Here is a 9,862-nt window from a genome sequence, read left to right as displayed (position 1 = left end):
ACCGTGCCGCAGAGGGCCTGGGTCACCCAAAAGGGGGTAAAAAACACACTCGTGCAGATACAAGAGAGGAAAGGCCAGCAGCACACACCCCACAGCCTCGTCATACACCAATGCAGCAGCACCACAAAGTCCCACCGAGACTCGAGCTCGGATTGCAGGATTCAGAGTCCTCACCGTTACACCATGGGACCAGCTGCGGGGCGTTTCTATGCACATGTGTGGCATTCAGCTGGCAGGTTTGCACATGGAACTCGGGGCTTGCACCTCTCTTCCCACCCCTGCTCTACTTCCTTCTCTCATCTGCTCTCTCTCTCCCGTTCCATTCTCAGCACTTACCGCCACCACAGCATTTGCCTGAAGACAGAAATTCTGTTTTCCTGTTTCCACCCCATGGAAGTGCCCTCTATCCCTCTTCCTGAGGACTCAGCAGGAGAAAGGTGACTTTTCCAGGAAACAGCCCCGGCATCTGGGAATCCGGATGTCCATCCAGACACTGCCAGGATTCACTAGGCTGCTGGCGCACCAGACAAATTAATAGGCTAACACCTGTAGAGGGGCTCAAACTCTGGACTCTCAGATTAAAAGCCTGATGCTCTGACAGCTGAGCTAACCATGCAGGCTGAAAAATTTCCTACCAAAGCCATCACAAGAGGAAGCATGAAGGCAAAAGGAGGCAAAAACATCCCAGGAAACCTCACTTTTTTTCTTCCCGGCCACTACCCATCATCAGGATTTCCTCTTCTTCTCCCTCATGTGGCTCATAGCCACTAAGTCTCTGCATCTATACAGCCGGACTGCCCGCCCGCCCACCAGCACCCCAAGCTCCTAATGCTTACGACTCCCTGCCTGTGACGTTCCTCTGCTGCAATCTGGACTGGGGTATTGCTGCATCACACCAATTTCCCACTCCTGGAGCCCATCTGTCTCTGCTGGGAGAACCCCCACTCCTGGGCTGTGCACGCACAACCTCCAACCTGTGAGCTGCTCCCCGTTGAGTGAAGGAGTGTTCTACGCAGCCACTTTTTGGATTATTTAACAGAATGACCTCAGCCACTACCCCCAGTCCCCCATGCAATCCTAGCAACCTCCATTTTACAATCTTCACTTATGACCACTGAACAATGGAAGCTCAGATAAGTTTGTCAATTGAAGAAAGAAATTGATATGCCCAAGCCTTCTTACTCCAAGCGGAGTCGCCAACACACTCCAAACCAAACGCATGGCTTTAGGAAAAACAAAGAAACCAATTGATTAATTGCAGAAATAGTTTGTGATTTAGAAGTCGAAGCATAGCAAGTCAGATTTGGCCAAGAGCAACACAGGCAAAAGGCATTCTAAGCTAAGTGGGATGCTTTTGGCAACCTCTTCAATTTCGGTGATACTCACCAGAGGCTGGCTCTTTTTCCTTCAGAGAGGATCTCCCCTTTGGTCAGCACTTCTGTTGCTTGGCTGTGTGTGTAGATGGAGCTGGAAGAGAGAGAGCATGGCAAATGGCTTCCCTTTTTATAATGTTCCTTCTCCTCTTTGGGGCTTTGTCCCGCTCCCCCTCAGGGTCAGGTGACAAAAAATGGATGGACTCATCCATTGAATGGACTCATTCATGTCCTGAGTCAGTGAGCATTACCTCTTCAGGGTTCCATCTTGGTGAAGGCAGGGGAGGTGACTTGCTTGAGAGTCCAAATGATCGCCCCTTGATGTCCAGGCCAGGCCTTTGTTCAGGGAAGGCTGAGCTGGGTTTGTGCTATATGGACCTTGAGGAGGTGTGAACTGCCCCTCTGCTCCTGGACAGCTTTGCCTGGGTAGGATTCAAGACATGAGGACACATCTTTGGGAATATCACATAGCAAAGCCTCAGAACCATAGACATGAAATTGCAAGAAACATATTACTCCAACAATAATGATCAGTACTTCATGAGCATACCATGGACTTCTTATATGACATACTTTGCTTAAACAATACACAAGTGTACGGTAAGGGTGAACATGAGGGTGCAGGGCGTCACACTGCTAAGACCCTGCACCTGGCCTTTTACAACTGAGCCTCAAATCTCCGTGGCAAGTGTACCTCTTTTACTAAGAGAGTCTCTGTCTCCTCACTGAAGGACCTGAGAAACAAAATTGAGAGCCTTTCTAAAGATTTCCTTGGAGTTAACTTTTGTCTGTGACCGCGTGGCCTAAAGGATAAGGCGTCTGACTTCGGATCAGACGATTGAGGGTTCGAGTCCCTTCGCGGTTGTCCTTCTCCTGATTTTCCTTTGGTTAAAAGCCCTGCTTCCTTGAGGGATGGAAGCTCTTCTTGGAGCCTCAGACCTAATGAGCTGACTCCATCTAGAGACCTTTCACTGTGTGCAGGCCATACAGGTAGACTTACACTTTATCCCTGGCTGCTCCTGATCTACCCTTTGCCCACCACACCTTGCCAAAGAAAGTGGGCTGGCACTGATAGTTCTTTCCTCGTCAAATGTCCCCGTGCTTGAGAGGGCTTTTTAACCAGTGCTTTTGGAACCCTGGATGTTTCTCCTCTGTTCACCAGCTGGGATCAAGCCTCTTGGGGAGAAATCTTCTCCCTGGCTGCCAGAAGGAGGACATTTAGTGGGAATGGTAAGAGGGTGCACCATGGAGCTGGCCCTGCTTTCCGACCACCTTCTGATCTTGGCGGAAGAGCCTTAGCAGCCGTCCCACATGCTGGTCTGCGGATGGCCTTTTGGGAGATTTGGCATCCCAAGAGGTGGGGAGCAGAGTGGCCCGGTGTCTTTGTTGCGGTGCTTAGGCCACGCGTAGACATGGCCTTCCCTGCCTTTTGCCCCACCCTTGTTTGCTGTGTGGCTCTTAAGCCTTCCCTTGGAGATGTCAGCTCCAGAAACTCCTGCTCTAGGTGCTCTGGGACGGAAAGGTGGGCTGGCTTGCACCCTGGGACTCTTGCTACCTCCAGCCTTCCCCTAACTATTAAGTCTGACCCTGACACTCCTTCCTTTAAACACCATGTGGGGAAGAGGAAACAAAAGCATCGTGGCAAGTGCAAGAGGCTAAGATTGTGGTCATCAGATGAAGGAGGCGATCCAATTGAGCAGTATGTGCACACACGTGTGTTTCCTCTTCGTTCGGTAGGGCAGTTGGTGACAGAGGTGGTGTCCTAACAGGTTTCACTGCAATATCTTTTCTTACAACACCAAGGCCAAGTGTGCAAAGCGAGCATTGGGTACTGCTCATCCTTTACCCTATTGGACAACAAAAACTGAAGTGGTGTGTGGATGAGTGTAATATGATGGAGCTGAGGCCAATTAGAAAAGAAAAATGTTGAATGGCTCAGTTCGTGGCCAACAAGTATCTCTGGTATCTCTGTGTTTGGAGTGTTCAATACAGGAGCCTTCACAATGGACTGTTTCAACTGGGATACTACTTCCGTGTGTTGCTCAGTCCATTCCCACTGAACATTCTTCCTCAACAGTTGGTACAAAGGACCTGAAATGGAAGCAAAATTGGGAATGAATCTCTGTGGTAACCAATTAAGCCCAAAAAGGATCTTAAAGCTTTTGTGTGCTGCAGTAGGGGCAACATTTGTATTGCCTCCACTTTGTGTTGTGCTGTGATTCAACCCCATTTGTCAAAGTGAGACCTAAGAAAGTGACTCGAGTAGTCCTTAACTGTGCCTTGGCAGGATTACACTTCAAGGCTGCTTCCTTTAGAATCTGAAGGAGCTTGTCTAGCCTTTCTCGGTGCTCCTTCTTAGTACAAGTTGCTAAACAATTTCATCTACATAATGGAACAAAACAGTTAGTTTAGAAAATCACGACAAGTACCCACCTCATTTGCGCATGAAACAATGCCAGGGAATTTCTGTATCCCTGAGCAAATGATTCCAGGTATACTGGACCCCCTGGAAACTACATGCAAATCAGTACAGGGAAATAAAGGCTAATGGTAACCTCTAAAAGCTGTTACTGATATCGAGGACAGTAAAGCATGCTGCTTCTGGATCAAAGGACTTGAGAAGGTCTGGCATCTTGGCCACTGCAGGGGCATAAGTAGGTGTCACTTGATTAAGAGATCTGTAATCAATCGTGAGATGCCAGTAACCATCTGGTTTCCTAACAGGCCAAGCAGGGTAATTGGCAACGGAAGCACATCTACATAGTACTCCCTGTGTTAGTAAAGACTTAATAGTCTTTTCTATATATGGTTTGGCTTGATCTGGGTATGGATAATATTTCTGGGCTGGTACATCTCCTCCTTCTCCAACAGTAGTGACTGCCATACATCCACAATCATGTTTCAGTGTAGCAAAATCATCCGCGTGCTTGTGAAGCAAAGCTTGTAACTCAGGTTGGTCTCCGTGGTTAGCCATTATTTTGTTCAGATTATAGCCTTCTGGTTCTGATTCCTACACTGGAGACACCATGCCACATTCAGGCACGATCACCGGTGGGTAGTCATTTGCCTGCTCTGTAAGATACAACAACTGATTAACCAAGTCAATATTCTGCAGACAAGTAGTCCACGGCCATCCACAGCCTTCCACAAGTAGTCCAGAGCCGTCTAATAGAGCTTCCAATTCACTGATTCGGTCAAAAGCCGACCACGATCTGATCTATGCTCATCCAGCAATCTTACACTGGCAGCTCCCCGTTCCTGCCAGGAATGAATTTTCTCATCTGCTTCCTGCACCTGATACTGACTTCTGGCTCTAACATTTTCTGCAACTCCTGTCCTTTTTTAACAATTACTAATTGGTCTTCTGAAATTTCACTTAGCCGATTTGTTAGCTTCCAGTTAGTCTTCTCTTTCTCCTCCAAAGTTTGCTGGGCTCGTCTAAGTAACTCTATTTTCTTAGTCAGTTTCTGCCCAAGTGCACTACAAGCCATCAGCAAACACTGTACAGCAATTCCTTCTACCTCTTTAGCCTTCCTTTTCTTTTGCTCTACTTCCAGATAAAAAACCTGACTCACAAAAATCTCATGGATTCCTATGTTGAGAGGTAATTTCATTGTTTCTTTGTTATTCTAAGCCTCCTCTGTGTTCCTTAATGTATTTTCCGGCAAAGTTTTCCAAAGCCGTACTGCGGGCAATGCCCACAGACTCTACTGCTCTTACTTCACTCATCTTCACACTAAATAAGCTAACTCAAACTCCAAAATAAAGAACTTAAACTCTAAACTTAAACTCTAAAACTTAAACTTTATAAAACTCTGTTGGTTAGCCTAATGTCTAACACTATAGTAATAGCCACTATTTTCTAAACTTTAAAATCCCCAGCTCTAAATCTGAAGGTGTCCCTTCAATAACAAGAAAAAAGAAGTAACACCCCTGACCGGTGTTAACTCACAGACTGGGATCTGCTATTAGTGTGCTCAGGAATTGACATGACTCTCGTTCGATAATGACAGAAAGGCTTTAATTACTATACTTCAAACATATAAAATAAAACAAAAGTCCAAAAAAAAAGCAATTAACACAGGCAAGAGGCTGACTTAGCAGCTTCTCTCGAGGTCTCTCAACTATTACTTCTCAGTTACTTGTCAGACAAATCCAATGTTTTTCAAAGCATTTTGCTAAGAGTAAACACAGGAATTCCAGAAAACAATACAAGAAGGACCCATGTGCTTTAATTAGTGAAAAGGTGCTAGCCACCTAGATCTGTCCTTTAGCTTCAGTGTTCCACCCTTCAAACAAAGGGGTATTGGGGTTGTTGTGATTAAATTGAGCAATACCTGGGGTGGCATCCAGCCATTAGCTTTGATCACAAGGTATTTTGGGAGGTCTGGAGCCGTGGAGGTCTAGCACGCCCTGCATTTAACACATTGCTGTTTACTGCATAGATGAGTTACTCCCAGAGGATAAATTCATTAGGGAAAATGGTCCAGACAGAGAGGCAATCAGTTATCTTAATGAAATACCAGACATACTTTGAGAATAGAAAGACAGCATGGATGTGTTGCAATGAGAAACAATCACCCCTTTTCAAAATGGATTCCAGCCACCATTTCACATATTCTGCAATATGCACTTATTAATTTGGTAGTTTAATTTTATAAGTAGGCCCATCTTAGCTGAAATTTCACGGTCTACACCGGTCTCAACTATTACTTCAGTTACTTCAGACAAGTCCCAAGAAAAAAAGCAACAGAAGGGTGGGGGTGAATTCCCTTCTCTTCCTTTGATGGTAATGTGCTCTTAGATGATCGAGAGGTCTTTACCCAGGTGGGACCTATCAAACAGCCAGGGTAAGCTGGTGATAGATGGATCTGGGCGCAGCCCACAAGAATTGTAGGGACTGAAAATACTGCGGCCTTTCTGGCAGCTTCAACAAAACAAAAATCAACTCCCCTGCCAACTCAAAGTGTGAGTCACCAGGCCCCAGTGCTACTGCAATTACTTATACTTCTGGTACCTCAATATCAATACTCCTTCTACATTCCAAAGCCCCTTAAACGCGCGTATCACATTAAACATGACAACTTTCTCTCGCAAGATTAATTGGTACTCATAAACAGATGCTATAGTGCAGTGAAGAACTGGAAACACTTCTGGGACCACTGCCAAGAAATAGTCAAAGGAAATCAAGTTTCCAGTGTTTTAAGGCAGCCTAACAGACTCATACACAGACAGCCTTTTTGGTCTTCTCTTTTGCTTTGTAGCTCAATTTAGCTCAGGTGAGTCTCCCAGGTGCCTAGAAACACCACAAATTCCTAAAAGAATTCCTGTCACACACGCCTCGAGCCTCCTGCATGGCTCGCCAGTCTGTTGCCTGATATTGAGGTATTTAGTAATTTGAATGGGGTTATAGGTTCGCCAGTTGATTTGATCATAAGATAATGAGGTTCTCGTCCCGGAATCTGGCTCCAGAAGAGTTTTATAGGGATGCCCGGGGTGCACGACAGGAATGCTCACACTGAAAACTGAATCTGTATAATTTTATGAGCTTTTATTAAGAAAACAGAAATGGAAAACCAAATGACTGATTTATTAAAAGAAAATAAATAATCAAATGGATAGGATTACAGTCTTATTCTAAAGACACATGTGAGATATATATATTTACATGGTATGCTTTGCAATAATATACTGACACCCTCCCTGATGACCTGTTTGAGAGAGATGTCCAGTTCCTCAACTCTTGAGTAGAGGGGTGGAGAGCGAGGCAATGCCTGAGAGCTGAGATCTATTAGGCTAAGACTAACACTACAAATAATACTAAGTGTAAACTAAGAACAAAAGTTCTTAACACACTAAATAAAAGAAGTTTCAAGAAGGAAGAGCTGACGTTTGCACCCAAGTAACATGGTTTCCCCTTCTTATACCCTGAACAGCATGAGTCCTCCTCTGAAGTCCAAATTTGGCTTCTTCACCCTCAAATTATTAGGGTACACTTATTCTATAGGCTGGCAGTTCGTTCATATAAAGGACATATCCATATCCTTTTCCAGATGGTTCCAGATGGTTCACTTCTCTCACCTTTGTTATTTCTGGCCCTTTTGGTGGGTGTAAAATCCCTGTCACCATCTCCCCTTTTCTCTCCAGTCACGGGCCCTTTTGCTCATCTCTGCCTTGGAGTTTGGCCCATTTTCTCCCTCCTTCTCCAGTGTCCATTTTAAATCTCATCCGATTTGGGATATTCATCCCCTTCCACCCTACAATCCTCCCCCGCTTTGACCCGCAGCAAATTTCCGTGCTCAGATGGGAAATTGCTGCCCTGAATCGTTCCTCAGGACCACCTCAACTAGGAAAGGGGTTAGTGCTTGCAGCGCCCTGATTTGCGGCTGTCTCTGGGGTGGGACGGTGTGGAGTGGCCATTCTCTGCCAGGAACGAGGCGTAGAAGGGAAAAGAGGAGGAATTGTCCCCAGTGGAGACTGCCCAGCCTCAGGTTACCCGCTCCCAGCTGCTGCCCCCACAACTACCAAGGCAGCTCCCAACATCTGCCGGTCACCTGCCCCCCGCTGCTGCCCCTTTGCCAGTTCCAGGGAGTCTCCTTGCTCCATCCCCCCTCACTTTCTCTCTTAAAGCAGTTCTGCAAAGAGCTCCTGACTGCCCATGTGAATGGTGTGTCTGTGCAGAGACTATGACTGCCTGTTTGTTCAGCTTCCAGATATAATCCCTAAAAATTGTCCCACTGCTCTCACATTTCTCCACTTTCCTCTCTAACTTGTGAAAATTGATCCAAAATTCTCCAGGTATCTGCCCTTCCCTCTTTAATGACTAAACGTGGATATCAGCTGTCAGATTTTGACTTTCTCCCTGTAACTGTCAAATGTCTATTGAAAGGCATCTCAGGTTTGGAGGTATTTCCATGTTTAGTTGCAGCAACTCCTTTTTTGGAGAGAATTTGTTGTCTTGAGTCATTCTCCATCCTGGTGGTTGCAGGGGATGAGATGATAAACCTTCTCTCATTTGTTGGCTGATGAAAGTGACTTCTCTATATGTAATACACATCAAAGCCAGAGACCACCCCATGTTAGGGGAACGATATCTCCCAGCTGCTCACAGGACAGTTGGCTGCGCGACCCTTTTCTTTTCCTCAGGAGGGTGAAGGAGGAGAGGTTCACTCTGTGACTAGCTCCGTGCTGCCCCAGGTAGTACCCAGAGGGTCTGAGAATCTATTATTTTAGGATCATTTTTGCCCATGTTGTTTTCCACCTTCAGTTTCCTAAGTAATTCCTTCTTGTTAGTCAGAATCAAGTCTAAAATGGCTGTCATCCGGTTATTTCTTACAGCTTCTGAAAGAAAAAGGGATCCCCAGTACATTCCATGAATGTATTGGACACTCTGTGTTTGGTCGAATTCTTTTTCCGATAGATGTCTGTGTAGGTAAAGTCCCCTGCCCATTACTAATTGTGTTTTAAATAGTTGTGTTATTTGTGTGACTGTCTGGAACCTCAGTGTTCAGGGAAAGAACCTGGGGGGGGGGAGGGGGGATTGTCAAGTGAAATTATTTCCTGTTCTATGTTCCCAATTGCCTTTTTTGCCCTAACAGGCTGCAGTGTAACATCCACTTTTTGGCTCCAGCTCATTCCAGCCTTCCTGGAAACAGTGAAATGGCTGCAGTGGACCCAGTTGAGGTAGGGATTATCAGGGAGTTGCAGGTGGTTCCTGTTGGAGGGAGAAGGGCATTAAATACATAGGGGATGGGTTCTTCTGGGGCGGGGGAGGTTGGTTTGGAGATGGGGGAGGTCAGGAAATAAAAAGGGTGAAGAAAGGGACGAGGACAGAGTGAGACAAACCTGCTGAGATTTGTTTACTGTGGGACCTAGATCCTAGCAACAGACTCATGCAGTTTGTGAGTAGGTATTCCCTAATTTGTCAAATGGGGAAGAACCTCCTGGGTTTGGGAAAACTGACTAGACTCCAATACTGGTATAAGCCAGGTCTGAGTGTCTCAGTGGCACTCTCCCTGCTCAGCAGCTGAAAGGGGGGCACTTTATTTACATGGGCTTTGTATCTGCATGAGTACAATTAAGTATTTAGCATAACTTACCTAGGTGCTGAGCATAATGGGAAATGGTTAGCAGGGCTGGGTTTGGGCTACAAACCACTTCTGTGTTAACTGCTGGGGTAATGAAATGTTGTCCTTCAATTGTATGAACAGATGTCAGCAAAACTGTGCTTAGTGTGTTATGATAGAATCTGCACCCTAAACTAAACAGAGTTCCACAAGGGTGGCAGACAGATGTTTCAGCCTGGAAACAGGGGAGGAGGGAAGTGGTCTTCTATTGAGAGCACACTGGTCTTGGTAAAAGGCTGTCCCCAGGCATGGAGTGATTCTCTCTCCCCAATTGTTAAAAGAGAGAAATAATGACTCATCTTTGAGTCTTTTGTTTCTTGAAAGCAGGGACGTTGCCTGTATGTCAGCAGAAGGTTTACCCAT

General features: G+C 45.8%; 1 non-coding gene across 1 annotated transcript; it reads left to right on the top strand.

Annotated features, from left to right (window-relative positions):
* The first annotated feature begins 2,165 nt into the window (after window positions 1-2,165).
* Window positions 2,166-2,238, top strand: TRNAR-UCG (transfer RNA arginine (anticodon UCG)). The gene has a single exon. It is a non-coding gene; the product is annotated as a tRNA-Arg (tRNA).
* Window positions 2,239-9,862: the final 7,624 nt, after the last annotated feature.

Source organism: Emydura macquarii, unplaced genomic scaffold (genome assembly GCF_026122565.2).
Source record: "Emydura macquarii macquarii isolate MOO-44397 ecotype Brisbane River unplaced genomic scaffold, CSIRO-AGI_Emac_v2 contig_2069, whole genome shotgun sequence".
NCBI classification, from domain to species: Eukaryota; Metazoa; Chordata; order Testudines; family Chelidae; genus Emydura; species Emydura macquarii.
The sequence above is the reverse complement of the archived record's forward strand: the minus strand, read 5'-3'. Positions and strand labels throughout refer to the sequence as shown.